This window comes from Camelus dromedarius, chromosome X (assembly GCF_036321535.1).
Source record: "Camelus dromedarius isolate mCamDro1 chromosome X, mCamDro1.pat, whole genome shotgun sequence".
In the NCBI taxonomy this organism is placed as follows: domain Eukaryota; kingdom Metazoa; phylum Chordata; class Mammalia; order Artiodactyla; family Camelidae; genus Camelus; species Camelus dromedarius.
Window position 1 is genome coordinate 8,327,434 of NC_087472.1, and position 25,005 is coordinate 8,352,438.

The 25,005-nt window shown below is 37.5% G+C and overlaps 1 non-coding gene and 1 pseudogene across 1 annotated transcript; one reads left to right on the plus strand and one right to left on the minus strand.

Moving 5' to 3' along the window:
* LOC135320202 (tigger transposable element-derived protein 1-like) overlaps nt 1-23,029 on the plus strand; it is a 61,654-nt pseudogene extending 38,625 nt beyond the window's left edge.
* On the minus strand, nt 12,232-12,305 carry TRNAV-CAC (transfer RNA valine (anticodon CAC)). Its single transcript has one exon. It is a non-coding gene; the product is annotated as a tRNA-Val (tRNA).
* Nucleotides 23,030-25,005: the final 1,976 nt, after the last annotated feature.

The following is a 25,005-nucleotide window of genomic DNA, read 5'->3' on the forward strand; positions in this document are numbered from 1 at the left end:
ATTGTTACAGCATCTTTTGCATCTAGCCTGAGCAAGATCCAAAAGTCCTTTCTCCCTGAATAGAATTTACATTGCTGTAAACCTGCTCAAGTTTGAGGAGGTTATCATTCCCATAGCAGGCAAAATATTCTGTCCCAGTAAGATAATCTATGTCTTGAGCAGCACGTTCAGGCAAGGGGCAGTTAGAGATCTTTTGTACCCCAGGACCTGCCAATATCTGTTGCTGTATGCCACTCCTTCTCAGGAAAGAATTTCCTATTTTGTTTCTGGTTTTACTTTAAAGAAATTTAAAATCTAATATAGGGAATTAAACATTCACAGGGAAGTCAATCTCATCGGCAAACTCCATTATGAATGCACGCCTCCTCTCCTCCTCCTGAGGACCCCTTCTGAAGATCATTCTGCCACAGGGGGTCAAACATAGTTCTGCGGTACTCTGTCAAACTTCATGCTGTCACGGCCCACTATCACATATGGAAGTAGGAGTGACTTCTTAGAGACCACATTCATCTCTGCATGCCAGCTCATTAACAGTCACAGCCTTGGTCTCAAAAGGAACCTTCTTCAATTTTATGAGCTCTAATGAAGTAGGCTGTGTTGAAGATGGGCACACATTCTTTGAAATCCAAGAAGAGGTTCTCCCCATGGAGCAAGTTTAAATTTCAGTAAAAAGCTCAGTTGTAGAAGATATACCACACTCTTTATTTAGTTTAATTAATGTATGTTTAATTTAGAGCCTCCATCCTGCCAACCAGGAAGGGAAACTCATTTCTGTCATTCTTGAGTCCCAGACCAATCAGGAAAGTTCAGAGGTCTTATATCAAGGCACTGGGCAGGTCCCTCTGATCCCTAATCTTTAGCCCACTGTGGTTGTCATGGAGACACCACACTTGGGTATCCATTCCAGGGTATATCCTCAGGGAGACACCAGGGATGAGTGTGAGTCCTTACTTATCCTTGATAACTAGCCCTATGCCCATCTCCCAGTCCCAAGTCATGGGGAGTATTTCTCTCTTTCCTATATCTCTATCTCACTCCTCACTCCTTTCTCCAAATCCAAGCTCTCTCTCCCCTCTATTTAGTAAAAGTCTATCCGATGGATTTAGATTTTTAAAAAACAAAAGCTAGGAAAAGAGATTTCTTAGAAATAGTGTCTTTGGGTATATTTCCTTCCCTAGGTCACTCTTCAACCTCAGCAAACCTCCACAGAGTACCAGAAGCACAAGACCAAGCTGCTTCTGTTTCCTCCTGTGTAATAGCTGTTATCATGTACGTGGCACCCTTTATGTACCACGTACTGCTTTCATTACATTTATTTATTTATTCATGCATGCATTGATTCACACAACTACCAGTGTGGTATGTCCTCACGTTATGGAAGAGTAAACTGAGATACTGCGAGAAGAAAGAACTTGCCCATGCTCACACAGTTAGCAGGTGGTGAGCCAGGGCATTCGGTTCCAGGCAGCCTGGCTCCACAGTCAGTGCTCTTAACTGCTGAGCTATTGCAACAGTAACAGCATGAACCTACCTCATGAGATGATTGAGATATATATATAGTACTTGGAATCATTTCTGGAATGCTCTCAATAAATATTAGTTACTATTGTTACTATTACATGTGTGGATGGATACAAAGGACGGGATGACCCATACAGGAAGAAATATAAAGGACTATACTATATTTTTAAAAATGATTCTACACTGATACGATGCCTGTCCAATTCTTACTAACGACATGAATTAGAGATTTGCTGAACTTTTCTGGTAATTCCTTGTTTAAATCTTTCACACGGGTGAATTTGCTGTGACTTCTCAGATTGCTCCTCTTTTATGGAACTACTTTTCACATGAAAACTGACTTTTTACTATTTGCTTATATAAGGACAAATGCAAATTAAAAACCTAAGACTTAATTCTCATTGTCAAAAATAAGGGAGGAGATTACCCCTTCCCTTGTTTTAGAGCATTTACTTTAGAAGACTTGTAAATTCTTTCTCTGTTTGTTTGAAATGTATGTAAATCTTTTCAAAAACTCAAAAAAGGAAAAAAAAAAATCCCTGCCAGCTTTCCCACCCTTTTTCTCAAAGACCTGGGAACCGTCTTCCGGAAGATAAATATCAAGGAATGTAGGAACCTAACTTCAATTGATGCCTCCCTCCACATTGCAAAACTGCCTCTTGTCATAAAGGCTTAAGAAGTTTGTTTTCCCTTTGAATAAGGCCAATTAGCTAACACAGACGGTCCCCCAATTACTAAGTGGATTTAAGGTGAACTATGTGTGACAGAGTGTGCTGTCAATGTCTTCTTACCTGAGGACTATTTGTTGCTGATCTTGAGGACAGTGTGTAATAAGTTGTGTCTACTTGGCTGTATGAGGACGTAAGATGTCTGTCTGCAGTCTCTTAGTGGATTGCAGGCTTGCCAGGGATATGCATTCTGCCTTAATACATATTCAACAATAAAATATTTCTTTTTTCCCTATTACGGCTTTGTGGAGGGGTTTTCTGGATTGGAAACTTTTGTTTGTAATTTTGTTTCCCCAACATTTCTTCCTACAAGAAGGAGTGGAGATAGTCCATTCTAAATCTGACCTTGATAGAAATTTTGTCAGACATTGTGTGATGTCTGCTAAAATGTCCCAAGCCTAGTCATGGTTCCTATTTGTTGTTCTTATTTGCCAATTTGTTCCTCTCGAAGTATTACTACCACTATTTTTCTCCAGGGATACAAGCTTCTGTGGAACTGTCATTGCATGTGACACAGATTCTAGGGGTAAGCGTGTCACTAGTGTAACTATAACCAAGCAAAATCAGAGCATCACATCTCCTGCTCTGATGACTTATTCATGGATGAACAGGTGTGGCCCAGTTGGGGCTTATTAGAGTCTAGAAGTATCATAGGACTGAGTCTTCTTGCCTTTCCATCAACTGTCCCATGGCTTACACTCCTGCCCCTGACTGAAAGATGTTAGTTGCTATTGGCAGTTCCACCCTAGAGATGCCTTTCCAACCAGCTGACATCTGACCAAAGACTGGACTGGATCCATAATGGTCCTACACTATTTCTCCTTTGTGTGTTTCACTGCCTTTGTAACTTCCTATGGAGGCATAGCTACATAAACTTTCTGGGCATGTTTCCTTGTGGTACACAGTGTGTCTGTTTCCCACGTACAGTAATGGTGTCACTTTTGGAAGCCACCTAGCAAAACTTGAAACATTCTCTATGGAGTCTGTCCAGTGTTTATGTAAACTTATGTAATTATATTTGTTCTGGTCTTTTGTAATCAACTAATGCAGTTTACCTGGTCATCAAGGAACTTTACCCCCCAGAATGCTCATCTGTTGACTTCTTATCTGATGCTTTCCTAAAGTACTTCTCAATGGTTTCCTGGACCTGGACTCCCACTGGGAGTCATTCTGATTTGCTCTCTGAGATCTTTCCTCTGGCTTTGTGTGAAATTTCTTCCCTCTCTAATCACACTGCCTGATCTAGTGACAACCAAAAATATGCCAGATTTCTCAGGCTCATCTATCATAGCACTGAGGCTTGGGTGTATCTCATTTTCTCTTTCTTTTCTAACTAGTCTTGCACTAAGATCTCTGTCTTCTCCTGATGTAGTCTTTTTTCCTTCAGCTCACTCAGCGTGATCCCTTCGTCTGTCTTCCTTTTGTCACTCTTCTCATTCTGCTGGTAATAGTTAATTCCATTCCTTCCTGAATCTTCAAGCAAACATAATCCTAGAATGAGAGATTGCTAGGCACGTACCTTTTTATGTTTTTTCAAGGTTTTTTTTCCCCAGAAAGAGATCTCATAAATCCCTTTACTTTTATGAAGTAAATAAGTCAATATTTCTAACTTCTCTGAAATAGTTCAAAATACTTCTCTGGTGCAAGCAGAACTGGTAATGCAGCATAACCATTCCCCAGTCCTGATATGCTATATATTAAAAATATACATGTGTATATACATACATATATTTTTAAATTACATGCATTTTTATTAACACAATCTTTAAACAACAGAAAGTTTCACATGTAGTACAAAGAAATTTTATTTACCTGAAGCATTTGAGAGTAAATAGTTGATATTTCCCACCCACCCTGAATAGTTTAGTGTGTAATTCCTATAATCCAGGGTCTCCTACATAACAATACAATCACAAAATTAGGAAATTAACCCTGATGTATTACGACCACATAATCCTTAGACTTCATTCAAATTTTGCGCAGTTTCCCACTGCTGAAAGTCCTTTATGCTGAAAGAATCCAGTCAGAACCACGTGTTGCATTACGTTGTAGGTTTCATCGCGTTAGCCTGGGACAGCTCCTTGGTCATTTCTTGACTTTCATGACCTTTAATGCTTTTCAGTATTATAGGCCAGTTATTGTATAGAATGTCTCTCCATTTGAGTTTTCTGATAGCTCCTCATGATCAGAATCAGATTCTTGGCAAGAATATCACTGAGGTGATGTTGTGCTCGTCTGTCAGGAAGGATACAATTTCTACTTAGTCCATTGCGGGTAATGTTAATTTTGATCCCTTAATTAAAGCATCTTAAGTCTTAAGTTTTCCTGGGCTTCCCCAGTGTAAAGTTACTCTTTTCTCTTTTGTACTAAAACGTTTTTTGTGGCAAGGCATTTTGAAACGGTCTTAGTTTGGGCTGCTGTAACAATACCACAGACTAGGTGGCTGATAAACAACAGGAATGTATTTGTCACCGTTCTGGAGGGTGGAAGGGCTGCTCTCAGGGTGCCAGCATGGCCGGGCTGACCCCCCTCTGGGTTGCGTGCTGCTTGGCGTGTCCTCACGCGGTGGAAGCGGCCAGGAGCCCCTCCAGGCCTCTCTTCTAAGGGCACTGATCCGCCCACAGAGGCTCTGTCCTCATGACCTAACTGCCTCCCAGACACCCACCTCGCTCCCTAATGTCATCGCGTTGGGCATTAGGAGTTCACATGCACTTTGTGGGGGGACACAAATACTCAGACCACAGCAGAAACCATGTAGATGTCTTGTCCTTCATTAAACTTTCAATTTGTTCATTTATTTATCTCACATATCATATTGGTTTCTATTTCATTTGCATTATAAACCAAAACTGTAATTACAGAATCACTCAAATTGTCCCCGCTTTGACCAATGGAAGCTCCTTCAAATCTCTTCAGACTGGCTTCTGTGCCTTTTAACATGTCTGCATATTTTTTTAGCACTTCCTTACTTTCTGGTACAGGATGTTCCAGGACCACCTTGCCTTTCCCTTCACCAGCCCTCGAACCAGCCATTTCAACAAGGACCCCCTGTTCCTTTAGGTGGAGGTTGATATTAGAAACCAAGATATGAGCACTGTGTAGTCTGACAGCTGTTGGACTATCACTGATCTCAGGATCTCTTAGTGTACACACACACACACACACACACACACACACACACACACATTACTTATATATCCATAGGTTCACACCAGTATCTGCACTGTCAGTCCAACACTGCAGTGTTTATTTTAGATTGTTTTTCTTTTCCGTATTTGGGACTGCCTTCTCTGGCCCCATGACCTTTAATCTATTTCCTGACGTGGCTGAGCAATTCCTCCATACGGAACCTGTCTCCCATCACTGCTGCCTCATTCCCCTCATCCGTCTAGATGCCTTCCTCAGCCCTTTTGGGCTCCAGCGCCCTGTGCCTGGCCAGCCTCTTGCACGAATGCCCCCTTTACCTCATTTAGGTTCCAACACCTTAAAGCAGACTGCTGCTGGTGCTTCCACTCCACGTGGACGCCTCCCTCTGCCTCCTCATACCTCAGACTAGGATGCCTTTTCAGATGGGAGCCCTCCTCATCATGCTTGGCTCTGACACTCCACATTGGGTCTGCCACTCGGGCTCTGACCCCCCTGTGCCACGGTCCTCCCCTCCCTCGAGTATATCCTCCTCACCCTGCTTGCTCATTGACATGCAGCTCTAGCCCATTCTGCTTCATCTGTTTATTGGTAAAATGTACTACCCTTGTGTGTGTGGTTAAACTGGTAGTCTGGGCATCTGAAATCATCTGCTACTAATGATCAGTCCACACCCAACCTACGAGTATGTGGATGGGCAGGAGTCTTTGGCTGCACCATACAGGTTTAAGAGGTTAGCTATGTTATGGTTCCTTTCTTGACCCTGGATATAGTTCTAAACAAATAAAAAACAACAGAAATCCGAGTTGATGACCTACTGTGACATAGCAATATGTGGCACCAACAATATGGAGGCTAAAATACACGGCTGTAAAAAGTTTGGAATGAGCTCCCATAAGCCTTAGAGATGTGCTTAAACTTGTATGGTCCAGATAGAAGTCTGACATCTGGAAATGGACTATCAGAACATTCCAAAAATGAAAGGATTTAAAATGCAGTTAAAATAAAGAGGAAAGTTTAAATATTGAAAGCACTAATGCCATGCCTGTTTTACTCCAGTTATTACGGAATGATGCTTCTAAAAATACCTACATGAAACACTTTTACAGAATAATTGGAATTATTCTTACAGGTTCTAAAACGGATATAAGCAGCCAAACAAGAATTAGGCAGGCATGGAATATTGGAAATACTGTGTGATTTAGGTAACATGGAACATAAATAGTCTGGTTCTTATTCTTCAGTGATGAAGGCAGTTTAAGCCTTTTCCAGGTTAATTGTTTTTGCAGTAATTCTATTGTTTAAAGCAGGGGTTGGTAAACATTTTTTGTAAAGGGCCAGTAAATATTTTAGGCTTAGTGGGACACACATTCTCTGTTGTATATTCTTTGTGCATGTGTATGTTTTTAACAACTCTTTAAAAATGTAAAACACTTTTAGATAATGGGCTTTTTACAAAAACAGGCTGAGGGGTGGATCAGCCAGCTGGCTATAGTTTTTTGACCCCTGGTCTAAAACAGTGCTGAGTGGCTCTCAAAGTGCGATTCCTGGAGCAGTATCTTTAGTATCACTTGGGAACTTGATAGAAATGCAGATTTCCTCCCTACACTGAATGGATCAAAACTCTCCAGGTGATTCTGATGTTTCCTTAATCTGCAAACCACTAATTTAGATTCAGACAACTCTTTAGCCAGGTGTTATGTTAGATTGTAGAGATATAAAGATGAATAAAATCAACTTTTATGTGCTAATAACTTATAATTTATTAACAATAATTTCTTGCCTAGGGAGTATGGCAGATTCCAGGTTCACACTGAGAACATCTGACACAAATCCAGTGCTCAGTCCTTGTTACCACGCTGCCTCTCTGAGTGCAGGGGTTTCCCTGAAGATAACTTTTCTCTGATGGTAATGATTTTCCTAGTTTCTTACTGGGACTCCTCCTCTTCTTTCCCCATTCCTTCCCCCTCTTGCCTTTCTCACAGTTGGGGTCATTTGACAGCAGTCGACTTTCAGAATCCTCTGGGTTCTGGACCGATTCTGACTTCTGTCAGCTGGAACTTAAAGAACTGAGGCAAGTATCTGAGTGATTTGACAGCAGTCTGCACTGGCTCCTCTTTGCTTCTGTGAGCTGTAGTTCTCATGGCCAGGTTTCCCCTCATGCTGAAGTTCTGGTACCTGAATACTTTCTCTTCCCATGTCATTTCCTGAATTCTTTAACTTTACATGTCCAATGGTAACCATGTGCCCTTACTGCAGCCTTTATTTTTCTTTTTTTCAGTTATCCTCATTCCTGGCCAGTCACATCAACTAGTCTGAACATAACATTTCGCTGAAGTCCTTGCTTAAGATAAGGAAACTACCCTCAGCACCTGGGATAAATGGAGAAACAAAACTGAACAGTCATGAAAAATTGCAGCATTATTAGAGAGCCCTGGATTCAATGGACACTTGTTAATGCAGGTATGTAAGAGGTTTAAATGAGACATGATACGTGGTCTGCAGCCTCCTTATCGCCATACATTGCTTCCTTTCCTTATTTTTCCCTTTCACCCCTTTTGGGGTGGGGGGTGAGTTATCTCCCAGCCCCTACCATTGACTAATAGAATAAATGCAGGACTTTCAGGAAACAGTTCTTGACAGTTATCAGTATACAGAAATGGTCCACATGCTCTTGAGCAAGAAGCATGGATACTGGAACATCTCTAGCTGTTCTGACCATAAGTCTTGTGGCCGTTAGAGATAAAAACTGTTATCTGAGCCCAAACTCAGGACATCTCTCTCTCTTTTCCTCACCCTATAAAAGTACAATCTCATTTTGACAATGAATTAGGTAACTTACCTGGTTTCAGGTGCTTCCTGACGTGAATCAGCTCAGTATAGTCTTTTACTTCTATTGGAGTCACTTAAACTATTTTTTTTCCTTGACAGGTATATACCAGTTCTATGTAGGAAAACAAACCCCAGCAATTTCCAAAATTAAACATTCTGTTATTAATTTAATATTATGTAATAAAATTAGTAATTAATTAAGCAGTTAGCATTATGCTGTGGACTTTAGAATATGTCCTAAATGATGCTGGCGTGGAATATACACATTTATGTTCCCTTTTATTAGCACTGCTGGTTCACAGAACTGTATGCACTCAGTATGAAGTCCGAGAGAAGAAAAAGTTACAGTTGAAATAATCTGCCCACCAGCCACTTCAAAATGCTTGTTCCCTTGAGTCAGCATGATATGGTCGATGTCATTCACTATTCTTTAGGACCTTTTCATTTCTTACAGGCCTCTTAGGGTGTAATCAGTCTGCCATGCTGAGTATAATTCAAGGATTTAAAACTAAGCATGTCATATAATATTGCCCCTAAATGCTAGGCAATGTCTTCATCTGGTTCTCAACCAGAGAAACAGGGAACTGTTCCAGTGAAGGAGAAGTAGACTGGTGTAATTTTGGTCTTATTAGCTTGCTGTAGAACTTAACTTTTGCCATAAGATGCAGGTCTATTGCCTATCTGGTTCTAAGTGCTAATTTACATTCTCAGTGTGTAATCATGCCCAGCAAACCCACTATTCAGTTTATGCTTGACTTTTCAGTTTAGAAAACTATATTCTTTTTTTAAATTGAAGTATAGTTAATTTACAATGTCATTTTAGTTTCTGGTGTACATCATAGTGACTCAGTTGTAGATATATATATATATATATATATATATATATATATATATATATATAATAGGTTATTACAGGATATTGAATATAGTTCCCTGTGCTATACAGTAGGACCTTGTTTATCTATTTTATTTACAGTAGCTAGTATCTGCAAGTCCCAAACTCCCAATTTATCCCTCCCCTGCTTCCCCTTTGGTAACCATAAGTTTATTTTCTTTTTTTTTTTAATTTAAAAAATTTATTTTATTTTTTTACCATTTTTTTACCATTTTTTATTGATTTATAATCATTTTACAATGTTTTGTCAAATTCCAGTGTTCAGCATAATTTTTCAGTTATACATGAACATATATATATTCATTGTCACATTTTTTTCTCTGTGAGCTACCATAAGATCTTGTATATATTTCCTTGTGCTATACAGTATAATCTTATTTATCTATTCTACAATTTTGAAATCCCAGTCTATCCCTTCCCACCCCCCACCCCTTTGGCAACCACAAGTTTGTATTCTATGTCTATGAGTCTATTTCTGTTTTGTATTTATGCTTTGTTTGTTTGGTTGGTTTTTTTTAGATTCCACATATGAGCGATCTCATATGGTATTTTTCTTTCTCTTTCTGGCTTACTTCACTTAGAATGACATTCTCCAGGAGCATCCATGTTTCTGCAAATGGCATTATGTTGTCGGCTTTTATGGCTGAGTAGTATTCCATTATATAAATATACCACCTCTTCTTTATCCAGTCATCTGTTGATGGATATTTAGCCTGTCTCCATGTCTTGGCTATTGTAAATAATGCTGCTATGAACATTGGGGTGCAGGTGTCATCGTGAAGTAGGGTTCCTTCTTGATATATGCCCAGGAGTGGGATTCCTGGGTCATATGGTAGGTCTATTCCTAGTCTTTTGAGGAATCTCCATACTGTTTTCCACAGTGGCTGCACCAACCTGCATTCCCACCAGCAGTGTAGGAGGGTTCCCTTTTCTCCACAGCCTCTCCAGCATTTGTCATTTGTGGATTTTTGAATGATTGCCATTCTGACTGGTGCGAGGTGATACCTCATTGTAGTTTTGATTTGCATTTCTCTGATAATTAGTGGTATTGAGCATTTTTTCATGTGCCTTTTGATCATTTGTATGTCTTCCTTGGAGAATTGCTTGTTTAGGTCTTCTGCCCATTTTTGGATTGGGTTGTTTATTTTTTTCTTATTGAGTTGTATGAGCTGCTTATATATTCTGGAATTCAAGCCTTTGTCAGTTTCATTTGCAAAAATTTTTTCCCATTTCGTAGGTTGTCTTTTTGTTTTACTTCTGGTTTCCTTTGCTGTGCAGAAGCTTGTAAGGTTAATTAGGTCCCATTTGTTTATTCTTGCTTTTATTTCTATTGCTTGAGTAGACTGTTCTAGGAGAACATTTTTGAGCTGTATGTCAGGTAATGTTTTGCCTATATTTTCCTCTAGGAGGTTTATTGTATCTTGTCTTATGTTTAAGTCTTTGATCCATTTTGAGTTGATTTTTGTGTATGGTGTAAGGGAGTGTTCTAGCTTCATTGTTTTACATGCTGCTGTCCAGTTTTCCCAACACCATTTGCTGAAGAGACTGTCTTTATTCCATTGTATATTCTTGCCTCCTTTGTCGAAGATTAGTTGACCAAAAGTTTGTGGTTCATTTCTGGGCTCTCTATTCTGTTCCATTGGTCTATATGTCTGTTTTGGTACCAATACCATGCTGTCTTGATGACTATAGCTCTATAGTATTGTCTGAAGTCTGGGAGAGTTATTCCTCCAGCCTCTTTCTTTCTCTTCAGTAATGCTTTGGCAATTCTAGGTCTTTGATGGTTCCATGTAAATTTTATTATGATTTGTTCTAGTTCTGTGAAGTATGTCCTGGGTAATTTGATGGGGATTGCATTAAATCTGTAGATTGCCTTGGGCAATGTGACCATTTTAACAATAGTGATTCTTCCAATCAAAGAGCATGGGATATCTTTCCATTTTTTAAAGTCTTCTTTAATTTCCTTCATCAGTGGTTTATAGCTTTCTGTGAATAATTCTTTCACCTCCTTGGTTAGATTTATTCCCAGGTATTTTATTACTTTGGGTGCTATATTAGTTTATTTTCTATGTCTGCGAATCTGTTTCTATTTTGTAAATAAGTACATTTGTGTCATTTTTTAAAAGATTCCACATATAAGTGATATATGATATTTGTCTCTGTCTGACTTACTTCACTTAGTATGATAATCTTTAGGTCCATCCATGTTGCTACAAGTGGCCTTATATCATTCCTTTTTATGAGTGAGTAATATTCCACTGTATATATATATACCACAGCTTCTTTATCCAGTCATCTGTTGATGGACATTTAGGTTGCTTCTTTGTCTTGGCTATGATATATAGTGCTGCTTTGAACACTGGGGTGCATGTATCTTTTCAAATTAGAGTTTCCTCTGGGTGTATGCCCAGGAGTGGGATTGCTGGATCATATGGTAAGTCTATTTTTAGTTTTTTAAGGACTCTCCATACTGTTTTCCATAGTGGCTGCACCAAACTGCATTCCCACAAACAGTGTAGGAGGGTTCCCTTTTCTCCACACCCTCTCCAGCATTTGTCATTTGTGGACTTTTTAATGATGGCCACTCTGACTGGTGTGAGGTGATACCTCATTGTAGTTTTGATTTGCATTTCTCTGATAATTAGCAGTATTGAACATTTTTTCATGTGCCTATTGGCCATTTGTATGCCTTCATTAGAGAAATGTTTAGGTCTTCTGCCCATTTTTTTGATTGAGTTGTTTGGTTTTTTTTTGTTACTGAGTTGTATGAGCTGTTTGTATATTTTGGAAATTAAGCCCTTGTCACTCGTATTATTTGCAAATATTTTCTCTCATTCTGTAGGTTGTCCTTTTATTTTGTTTTTGATTTCCTTTGCTGTGCAAAATCTTGTAAGTTTAATTAGATCCCATTTATTTATTTTTGCTTTTATTTTTATTGCCTTGGTAGACTGCCCTAGGAAAACATTGCTACAATTTATGTCAGAGAATGCTTTGCCTATGTTCTCTTCTAAGAGATTTGTGGTGTCCTGTCTTACATAGAAAACTATATTCTTTTTTTTTTTAATTTTGGAGGAGGTAATTAGGTTCTAATTTATTTACTTATTATTTTAATGGAGGTACTGGGGATTGAACTCAGGACCTCATGCATGTGAAACAAGCACTCTACCAACTGAGCTATACCCTCCCTGTGAAAACTGTATTCTTAATTCAGTTTACTTTACTTAGACCTTGAGCTTAGGCTATGATTGTGTCCAAACATGGCTTTTAGCTGGGAAATGCAGGGTCTGTAAAATCTAAAATTATGTATTTTCCTTTTCTTAGTGAGAACTACAACTATGGAATGAATAAAAGTCTCCTTAGCTAAAATAGCAGTATGCACAGAGTATCAATCAACTGTCAGGTTTTTTTAACCGATCTGATTCTCAAAAGTTAGCAAAAGAAAACAATAATATCCAGTATTCAGAGAGCTTAGGAGAATCAGTACTCTCACACAGTGTCGTTGGACATACAGATTGACACAGCCTTTTCTGAGAACTGCTTGATAGTATCAACAAGTCACAGGTAGAAACCCTTTGATGTGCCATTTCTATTTTTCCATTTATTTCCTTCAGTAATACTGATTCATGCACTCAAAAATATACATGTGGACAAGGGATTTCTACTGCAGCATTGTTTGTAACTGCAAAAATACTGGAAACACCTTAAATGCTCAGATAAAGAAATGGCTAAATAAATTATGGTATGTCCATTCTATAACATTCAATGTCTCATGAAAAAATAAAATAAGATAGAATATATATACCAACAGATGTCCAAAATGATGTCCAAGAGACATGGAAAAAACAAGCTTTAGAATCGTGTGGAATGCTGCACAGTTTCCTCCCCAAACTGCTTGCTTTGTATTATCTCCTAAGGTTATCACTTTATTCCTAGGCTGTACAAAAATTACATTTGGATACTTTAATGTTGTGGTTCTCTGCCTCTCAAGAGAGTTAAAACAGTTCAAATTTATGCCATTCTCCTTCGGTATGTGACTATACGTGTTGTGGAAAAGCACCAAACCCTTTCAAATTATGTCAAAAAATTGGAAAGAAATCCAGATGTTTTCTTTTTCTGGGAATATAATTTTAAAAGTAAACTTCCTTAAAGAAAATAAACAAATCACAAAAGTAACACATGATTTTTACCTTCTCAAATGAAACAGGTCAGAATTACATAGAGTTGTAAGTGAAAATACACCTTTACCTTATCCCAAATCTAGATTCTCTCCATAGATAACCACTTAAAACATCCTGGTTTGGGATATTTCAGACCTCTTCCTAGGCATCCACTTACTTTTGCCTACATATAGATAACTTCAGTTTTCTGTGGATAACTACAGCTTTCTGTAAGTATTCTTTTTCTATTTTTGACAAAAATGACTTTACAGTACACATGATATTCTGCTGGGATTAATAGACACTCTCCTCAGAGCACCACAGTTAGATAAGATCCAAATGTCTGTCACCCTTGGAGAAATCTGAACGTGGCTTAAGTGATGATTAAGAATTTCCTAGTCAGTGAATGGAATTCCAGCACTGAAGCATGAAAATAGGGTAAAACAGTGATCATGCAGAACGTACCCCTCTTGCAAAGTCCAAATCAATTCCTATAAATTGCTTGATATTATCTGATTTTCCAGCTACTTACCATATGACTTCCTCATTTAGAATTTCAGCAAATAAAAATATTTTTCCTAAAACATTTCATGCATATGTATCATGTTTTAGTATTAAACTAAGTAGATGTTTCATTTATTACACAAACTAATAATAACTTGAGAGATTATGTCTAGTCTATATATGATCTAATATGTGTAAGACCTGAATTACTTCTGGTCTTATTAATTTGACCTTTTGCTTTTATGGACAGCATTACTTTGAGGTAAGGAATAGGACCTCTCCAATTAATTTCGTAACCCTCCAATAAGTATTTCACTATCTTATGGCTTGATTTTGTGGAAATACCAAGTTGTTAACACAATTGGTTAGATTATAGCTTTTCCTAAAATTCCTAGGGGAGAGAGATTTGGTCATTGAAAATATCAGTCCCAACTGTAGTGTGATGAATTTTATTTCAATAACCTTTCCATCTCTGACCTAAGAAAATAATATTCTGTCACCTTTTATGTCCTTGGGGCTTTTGAACAACTGTACATTGCTAGTGGAGAGATATTTGACAGCTGAGATTAGGACAGGGGAATAGAAAGGAAAAGATATATACACAGAAGCCAGTTTAGTTCTGTATCTCATGACCTAATGTCAGAAAGGAGAGTAGTAAGGTTAAAAGGAGACACTAAAGAATCTTATAGCAGATGGCAAACTTTTCCAAAGCATATTGGTTGATTTCTGCAGAATTTTTAAAGAGAAAAATAATAGTATCTATTATACATTTATAATTTTTAGAGTTATTGAATCTTTATAGTAGAGGAATGTTATATACTAGGGACTGGGTGTTTGTGTTCATATGTTGAAGCCATAACCGTCAATTTGATGGTATTTGCAGAGATATTCTGAAATTAATTATGTTCAGATGAGGTCATGACAGTGGGTCCTTCAAGGTGGAATGAGTACCCTTATAAGAAAAGGAAAAGATACCAGTGCTCTCTCTCTCTCCCCGCTGTGAGGGTATAGGGAGAAAGCAGCTATCTGCAAGCCAGGAGGAGGGCCCTCACCAGAGCCCGACCGTGCTGGCAGCCTCACCTGGGACTTCCAGCTTCCAGAACTATGAGAAAGAAACGTTGTTGTTTAAGCCACCCAGTCTGCGGTATTTTTATAGCAGCCCAAGCTGACTAACACATCATATTAAGGTACAAAAATGTAAGCTTTTCTCATATAAAGTTATATTTCAAATCTTTGCAAATAGAGTTTGTGTAAAAATATCAGGACTTCTGATTTCAGCTCCAGTATGTAAAGATCTTGGAAGTTGTCACTCCATCCTTACAACCAGGAAAAGCTGAGCATAGTAAAAATCAGGAAATTGTCTTGGAAGCATCATAGCTCTGTGATCTCAAGGCAAACTGCCATCTGAAGGGACAAGAGCTGTAGCCAATATTTCTTCAGCTGGAGCAAGCCACTGCGGCTGTAATTGGTCACAATTAAATGGTAACTTTAACAAATTTCTAGAGACTGAGTGTGGGCCACTGTGAGACTGAGAAACGTCTGTGGGCCACAGTCTTGTGGTTCCCACACACTTCTGTGGTTTTAATTCTCACCAGGTTCTAGTGATGTATTAGCTTGCTAGGGCCATAACAAAATAGGAAAGACTGGGTAGTTTAAGCAACAGAAATTCATTTTCTCACAGTTCTGGAGTCTAGACGTCTAAGACCAAGGTGCCTGCAGGTTTGGTTTCTCCCAAGATCTCTCTCCGCAGCTTGCAGATGGCCGCCGCCTTGCTGTGTCCCCACGTGGTCTTCCCTCTGCGTGCATGCATCCTGGTATCCCTCTGTGTGTCCTAATCACCTGTCTTTTAAGCACACCAGTCAAATTGGATTAAGGCCCACCTTAGTGGCTTTGTTTTGACTTGATCACTGCATTTAAGGCTCTATCTCCAAATACAGTCACATTCTGAGGTACTGGATGTTAGGTCTCCAACATATGAATTTTAGAGAGAACACAATTCAACCCATACCACATGGTAAAGAGCTAAGAAAGACACCCTCATAGCTCTGACAGCAAATGGGGAAAAGTAATCATTCTGTGATATATTCATAACAAAGGCTGACTCTGGAGGGGAAAACTCTACATAACCCTTTATCCCTCTGGGGAAAGGGAATTTTTTCCACTCCAGCCCCCTCTAACCTTCTGGTATCATCTAAGGCAGGGATAATTGCTAAAAAGTACGGTAAAGGTTGCAGCCCAGGGATACAGGCTCTCTCAATAACTTGGATTAAATCATAAGATGATAGAATTGTTCCCCTCCCCAGCATCTTACCACCACACCAACAGGGCTCCCGCATAGCAACTGTGGTTTAGAGCTGAAAGAGCTGCACCATCCGGGCTGTCTTGAGGAGTCCTTAGGGAAGTCAAATGTGAGCATGGAGACAAAAGCAAGGAAAATACAGGAACTTGAAGGCTCTGGAATCTATAACCATAAACTTTAAACACAGCCTAAACCCTGACCAAATTGACATAAAATCTCACACTGAAAGTCTGAAAGTCTGTTTACTTCAGTTCCTCTTCCTGATACATCATAGCCACCTTTCAACAACAACAACAACAAAAAAAAATTAAAAGGCATACTAAATGGAAAGAAGAAACACTCTGAAGAGACAAAGTGAGCTTCAGAATCATATTTGGATATGACATAGAGATTAGAATTATCACACTAAGAATTTAACTGATTACTATGATAAGGGCTATAATGGCAAAAGTAGATAACGTGCAAAAACAGATGCTTAATATAAGCACAGAGATGGAAACTCTGAGAAAGAATCAAAAGAAAATGCTAGAAATCAAAAACACTGTAAAACAGAAGAATGTCTTTGATGCCTCATCAGTAGACTGGACATAGCCAAGGGCGTAATCAGTAAGCTTGAAAATATGTCAACAGAAACTCCTCAAACTGTAATGCAATGATAAAAAGAATGAAAAAAGAGAACAGAGCACTAAGAACTGTGGTAAAATCTCAAAGGTATAGTATATATGTGACTGGAGTACTAGAAGAAAAAAAGGAGCAGAAGAAATAATGAAGTAATAATAGTTAAGAACTTACCAAAAATGACATTCACTGAACCACAGATCTAGGAAGCTCAGAGAACACCAAGCAGGATACATACCAAAAAAACAGAACAGAATTCCACATAAGAATATCATATTCAAATTGGAGAAAGACAAAGAAAAAAATTTTGAAAGAATTCAAAGGGAAAACACCTTATCTATTGAGAAACAAGGATAAGCAATATAAGTGACTTTTCCTCTAAAACCATGAAAGCAGTAAGAGAATGGACTGAAATACATAGTGTTAAAAAAAAAAAAAAACAACCTACTGACTTAGAAGGTGAATAGAAGGAGAAGTAATTTCTCAACAATAAAACCTGAGAGAATTCGTATCAGCAGAACTGCCTGGCAAAAAATATTAAAAGGAGTTCTTCAGAAAGACAGAAAATTATATAGGTGACTCTACATAAAAAAAATACAAATCTACATAAAGAAAGGAAGAGCATCAAGAGAGGAATATATGAAGGATAAATAAAATCTTTTCTTTTTTATTAGTTGATATAAAAGATACTTTTTTTCTTTAAAGTAATAATAGTAGCAATGTATTGAGTGATTATAGCATATGGCTAAATGAAATGAGTTATAGCAATGCCATAAGGTATGGGAGTAAAGAATTAGGAATCCTCTGCTATGAAGTACCTGCCCTGAATATGAAGAAGTATAGTGTTATTTGAAGATGGACTTAGATCAGTTAATATGTATACTTCAGACTTTAGGGTAGCTACTAAAATTTTTTAAATAAACATAATTGATAGGCTAACAGAAGAGATAAAATGCTCAATAAAATCTCCAGGAGAAGTCAGTAAAATAGGGGAAAACAAAGAACCCAGGTAATGAAGAGAAAATCGTCAGAAATATGGATTATATTTATACAACTATATCAATAATATATTTAAATGTGAAAGATCTAAATATACGTCTATCAAAAACATAGATTGTCAGAGTCGATCCAGAAAACAGGACCCAACCAAATGTTTCCTATAAGACATCCATTTTAAATAAGAAGACTTAGGTATGTTAAAGGGAAGGAGAAAGCTATACCATGCTAACACTAAATGAAAGAAAGCAGGAATGGTTGTATTAATTTCAGACAAGGCAGACTTCAACATACACAATAAATCAGGGATAAAGAGGGATATTACGTAATGATAAAGGAGTCAGTTTTTGATGAAGACATCACAATCCTAAATGCGTATTCACCTAAAATCAGAACATCAAAATTACATGAGGAAAAACTAATGGAACTGAAAGGAGAAGTAGACAAATCTACTGTTAGAGTTGGAGACATTAACACACCTCTATGAATAATTCACAGATCCAGCAGGCAGAAAATCAGTAAGGATATAGTTGACCTGAACAGCACCATCAGTCAACTTGATTAATTAACATTTACAGAATACTTCATACAGTAACAGCAGATTATACATTATTGTCAAGTTCACGTAAAACATACACCAATATAGATCACATTTTGGGCCATAAAACATACCTTAACAAATTTAAAATAGAAATCACACAAAGTATGTTGTCATACCATAACGAAATTAATCTAGAATTCAATAACAGAAAGATAACTGGAAAATCCTCAAATATTCAGAGATTAAAGAACACACTCTGAAATAACAAATGGGTCAAAGAACAAGTCTCAAGATAAAACAAAAAATATTTTGAACTAACTGTAAATGAAAACACAACTTATCAAAATTTGTGAAATATAGTGAAAACAGTGCTTAGAAACATAGAGTGCTAAATGCATATATTAGAAAAAAAGAACCATCCAAAATCGGTAACCTAAACACTCACCTTAGGAAACTAGAAAAAGAAGAGCAAATTAAATCCAAAGGAAGCAGATGAAAATAAATTATAAGAATTAGAGCAGAAATCAATGCAAATGAAAACTGGAAATTGGTAGAGAAAATCAACAAAAACAAAATCTGTTTCTTTGAAAAGATCAATAAAATTGAGAAACCTCTAGACAGGTTAACTAAGAAAAAAGGCACAAATTACTAATATCAGATATGAAGGAGGGGCATCGCTAATAATGCCATGGACATTAAAAAGAATATTATAACCATTCTGTGCCCACAAATATATAACTTATTTGAAATAAACTTACCCCTTGAAAGACACAGTCTACCAAAATTCATATAAAAGATAGAGATGATCTGAATAGGCTTTCCATAACAAAGCACAGGACAAAATTACTGGTCATTTCTACCAAACATTTAAGGAAATTATACCAGTTGTGTACAGAATTCTCTTCCAGAAGACGGAAGCAGAGGGAATACTTTCTGACTCATTCTGGAGGTCAGCATTAACCTCACACCAAGAACAGACAGAAGTGTTACAGTAAAGGAAAACTACAGGCCGATATCTCTTGAGAACATAAATGCAAAAACCCTCATCAAAATATTAGAAAATAGAATCTGACAAGATATAAAAAGAATTATACAACATAACCAAGTGGGATTTATTCCAGCTATGCAAGGCTGGTCCACCATTCAAAATTAAATTAACCTGATCAATAGGCTATAGAAGAAAAGGCAGATGATCATATCAATAGATGCAGAAAAAGCATTTGACAATATACAGCACCCATTCATGATAAAATAAAGAACTCTCAGCAAACTAGGGATAGAGGGGAAATTCCTCAACTTGATAAAGAAGACCTGCAAAAACCCTATAGCTACTGTCATATTTAATAGTGAGAAACTATATGCTTGCTTCCTAGGAATTGGGAACAAGGCAAGGATATCCCCTTTCACCACTACTAGAAGTCTTAAGTAATACAACAAGGCAAGAAAGAGAAGTAAAAAGTATATAAATGAGAAGGAAGAAAGAAAACTGTCTCTGATTGCAGGTTACATGATTGTCTAAAAAAATCCCAAAGACTCAACAACAAAAGTCTTCTGGAACTAACAAGCAAATACCACAAATTTGTAGGATACAAGATTAATATGTAAAAGTCTGTTGTCTTCCTATATACCAGCAATGTACAATTGGATTTTTAAAACACACCATTTACAATAGCATAAAAAAAGTGGGATATTTAGGTGTAAACCTAACAGTATATAAACCAGATCTATGTGAGAAAACTACAAAACTCTGATGAAAGAAATCAAAGATGATCTATAGAGAAATATTTCATGTTCATAAATAGGAAGATTCAATATGGTTAAGATGTCAGTTCTTCCCAAACAATCTATATAGATTCAATGCAATCCTCCCCAAAATCTCAGCAAGTTACTTGCAGGTATTGACAAACTGATCTAAAGTTTGTCTGGAAAGGTAAAAGACCTAGAATAGCCAACCCAATATTGAAGAATATCAAAGTCAGAGGATTGACACTACGCAGCTTTAAGACTTACTATAAATAAAGCTGCAGTAATCAAGACAGCGTAGTATTGCTGAAATAACAGGACAGATCAATGGAACAGAGTGGAGATCGCAGAAGTAGAGCCACATAGATATAATCAACTGATCTTTGAAAAGGAGCAAAATCAATTAAGTGAAGAAAGGATAGTCTTTTCAGCAAACTGTTGGAACAACTAAACTTCTACATGTTCCAAAAAAAAAAAAAAAGAATCTAGGCAGACATCTTACACCTTTTACAAAAATTAACTCAAAATAGATGATAGACCTAAATGTAAAATGAAAACTATAAAACTCTCGGAAGATAACAGGCAAAAATCTAAGTGACCTCGGGTTTGGTGGTGACTTTCTAATATAACATCAAAAGCATGATCCACAAAAGAAAGAAATCACAAATTGGACTTCATTAAAATTAAAAAAACATCTTCACTGTGAAAGACACTGCTAAGAGAATGCAAAGAGAAGCCACGGGTTGGGAGGAAATATTTGCAAAACATATATCTGACAAAGGACTAGTATCCAAAATACAGAAAGAGAACTTAAAACTTAAAAATAAAACAAATAACCCAGTTGAAAAATGGGTAACAGATATGAACAGAAAGCTCACTAAAGAAGATGCAGGCATACCTTATTTTACTGCACTTTGCTTTATTGTGTTTTTTACAAATTGAAAGTTTGCGGCAGTGCTACATTGAGCAAGCCTATCAGCACCATTTTCCCAACAGCATTTGTTCACTTTTTGTGACTCTGTGTCACAGTTTGGCAATTGTTGCAATACTTCAAACTTTTTCATTATTATTATACTTGTTATGGTGATCTGCGACCAGTGATCTGTGATGTTACTGTTGTCAGTGTTTTGAGGCCACAAACTGTGCCCATTTAAGATGGCAAACTTAATTGATAAATGTGTGTGTTCTGACTGCTCCGCCAACCAGCCATTCCCCCGTCTGTCTCCCTCTCCTCGGGCCTCCCTAATTCCTGATACACAACAATATTAAAATTAGGCCAAATAATAACTCTACGGTGGTCTCTAAGTGTTCAAATGAAAGGAAGAATCACACTCTCTCATTTTAAATCAAAAGCTAGAAATCATTACACTTAGGAAGAAATGTTGAAAGCCAAGATAGGCCAAAAGCTAGGCCTCTTGCACCAAACAGTTAGGCAAGTTGTGAATGCAAAGGGACAATTTTTGAAGGAAATTAAAAGTGCTACTCCAGTGAGCACACAAATGATAAGAAAATGAAACAAATTTATTGCTAATATAAAGAAAGTCTGGATAGAAGATCAAACCAGCCACAACCTTCCCTTAAGTCACAGCCTAATCCAGAGCAAAACCCTAACTCTCTTCAATTCTGTGAAGGCTGAGAGGGGTGAGGAAGCTGCAGAAGGAAAGTTTGAAGCCATTAGAGAGGTTGGTTGATGAGGTTTAAGGAAAGAAGCCATCTCCGTAACGTGAAAGTACCAGTGCTGATGCAGAAGCTGCAGCAAGTTCTCCAGAAGATCCAGCTCAGAGAATTCATGAAGGTGGTTAAACTAAACAACAGATCTTCAGTGTAGACAAAGCAGCTTTCTATTGGAAGAAGATGCCGTCTAGGACGTTCATAGCTAGAGAGGAGAAGTCAAAGCCTGGCTTCAGAGCTTCAAAGGACAGGCTGACTCTCCTGTTTGGAGCTAATGCAGCTGGTGACTTTCAGTTGAAGCCACTGCTCACTTACCATTCTGAAAATGCTAGGGCCCTTAAGAATGATGCTAAATCTACTCTGTCTGTGCTCTATAGATGGAACAACAAAGCCTGGATGACAGCACATCTGTTCACAACATGGTTTACTCAATATTTTAAGCCCACTGTTGAGACCTCCTGCTCAGAGAAAAAGATTCCTCTCAAAGTATTACTGCTCATTGACAGTGCACCTGGTCACCCAAGAGCTGCGATGGAGCTGCACAAGATGAATGTTGTTTTCATGTCTGCGAATGCAGCATCCTTTCGCAGCCCATGGATCAAGGAGTCATTTGACTACCAAGTCTTATTTAAGAAAGACATTTTGTAAGGCTACAGGTGCCATAGATAGTAATTCCTGTGGTAGATCTGGGTAAAATAAATTGAAAACATTCTAAAAAGGATTCACCATTCTAGGTGCCATTAAGAACATTTGTGGTTCATGGGAAGAGGTCAAAATATCAACATTCACAGGAGTTAGGAAGAAGTTGATTCCAACCCTCATGGATGACTTTGAGAGCGTCTATAACTTCCGTGAAGGAAGTAACTGCAGATGTGGTGGAAATAACACGAGAACTAGAATTAGAAGTGGAGCCTGAAAATGTAACTGAATTGCTGCAGTCTTGTGATAGACTTTAAGGGATGAGGACTTGCTTCTCATGGATGGGCGAAGAAAGGGGTTTCTTGAGAGGGAATCTACTCCTGGTGAAGACACTGTGAAGATTGTTGAAATGACAACAAAGGATTTAGAAACTTGGTTGATAAAGCAGCAGCAGCATTTGAAAGGATTAACTACAATTTTTAAAGTTCTGTGGGTAAAATTCTATCAAACAGCATTGCATCCTACACAGAAATCATTCCTGAAAGGAAAAGTCAATCAATGTGGCAAATCTGTTTGTTGTCTTATTTTAAGAAGTTGTCACAGCCACTCCACCTTCAGCAACCACCACCCTGATCAGTGAGCAATCATCGACACTGAGGCAAAAACCCTCCTCCAGCAAAAAGATTGTGGCTTGCTGAAAGCTTGGATGATTTTTTAGCAGTTTTTAAAGCAATTAAGTAGTTTTAGTTAAGGTAGGCATGTATTTTAGGCATAATGCTATTACACATTTAATAGAGTATAGCATAGTGTAAACATAACTTTTATATGCACTGGGAAACCAAAAAGTTTGTGTGACTTGCTTTATTGCAGTGATCTGGCACCAATCTCACAATATCTCTGAGGTGTGCCTATATACAGATGGTAGATAAGCATATGAAAGATACTCGACATCATATATCATTACGGAATTGCCAATTAAAACAGCAATAAAAAAAAAAAACACTACAGACCTATTAGAATGACTGAAATCCAAAACTCTGACAATACCAAATGTTGGTGACATTGTGGAGCAATAGGAACTCTCAGTTATTGCTGGTGGAAATGCAAAATAGTAGAGCCACTTTGGAAGAGTTTGGCAGTTTCTTAAGAAACTAAACTCATGCCATATGACCTGGCAGTCATGCTCCTTGGCATTTACTCCAATAAGCTGAGAGGTTATGTCCATGCAAAATTCATACCGAAGTATTTATAGCAGTTTTATTCATCATTGCGAAAACACGGATGCAACCAAAATGTTCTTCAATAGGGAAATGGATTAAAAGAAAAACTGTAGTACATCCATTGAGTGGGATATTATTCAACAATGAAATGAAATGAGCTATAAAGCCATGAAATGACAAGGAGCAACTTTAAATAGATATTACTAAGTGAAAGAAACCATCTGAAAGGGCTACATACTGTATCATAGGATCATAGGCTTAAATGCAAAATATGAAATTATAAAATGTTTAGAAGAAAGGTAGGAGAAAATCTAGGTAACATTGGTTTAGAGATCAGTTTTAAATACAGCACCAAAAGCACAAACCATGGCAGAAAATATTGGTAAATTGGGCTTTATTAAAATGAAAATCTTCTGCTCTGCAGAATACACTGTTAAGAGTATGATAAACCAGTCACAGACGGGGAAAATATTTGCGAGACATAGCTGATAAAAGACTTGTGTCCAAAATTTACAAAGAATTCTTGAATCGCAGTAATAAGAAAGCAAACAACCCAACTTTTTAAAAAAGCAAATATCTGAATATACATGTCACTAACGTGAAGACATACTGATGGCAAATACACAAATGAAAAAGTGCTCAACATCATTTTTAGTAGGGAATTATAAATTAAAGTTACAATTATGTAGCAGTACTATTGTGATTTAATTGTCTCTCCAGAGATATGTTGAAGTTGTAACCCCCAGTAATTGTCCATGTAACCTTATTTAAAAATAGTGTCTTTCTAGATGTAATCAAGATGAGGTCATTAAGGTTGACCCTAATCCAATTCATATTGAATCAGAAACAAAGAGAAAATGCCAGGTGAAGACAAAGGTGTGCAGGGAGATGGCATGTTTTTACAGAGGCAGAGATGGGAGTGAGGCAGCTGCAAGTGAAGGAATGCCAAAGCAGCTAAGAAGAGTTAAGGAATTCTACTCAGAGTCTCAGAGGGATCGCAGCTGGCTGACTTCTAGATTTCAGGCTTCTAGCCTTCAGAACTGTGAGAGCTTCCCCGGTTTGCGGTGATTTGTTACAGCAGCCCTACGGAGCTAATGCAACTGCTCACTTACTAAAATGGCTATGAGTGTGTCATAAAAATTATATAAGGATGTTGTCATATAAAATTTTTCTTAGTGAATGGCTTGAATAAAACAGAAGTTATAAAATTGTTTCATAATAAAAGACCTGTAAATCCAAAAAAAAAAAAAAGCTAAAATCCAGAAAACTGACAATACCAATTTTTAACTAGGATGCACAGCAACAGGAACTCACATTCATTCCTGGTGGGAATGCAAAATGGTACAGTTACTTTGAAGATAGTATGGTAGTTTCTTACAAAAGTAAATATTTTCTCACCATATAATCTGTCATCTGTGGTCCTAGATACCTACCCAAGTTATATGGAAACTTATGTTCATCCAAAAGCCAGTACATAAATGTTCATAGTAGCTTTAT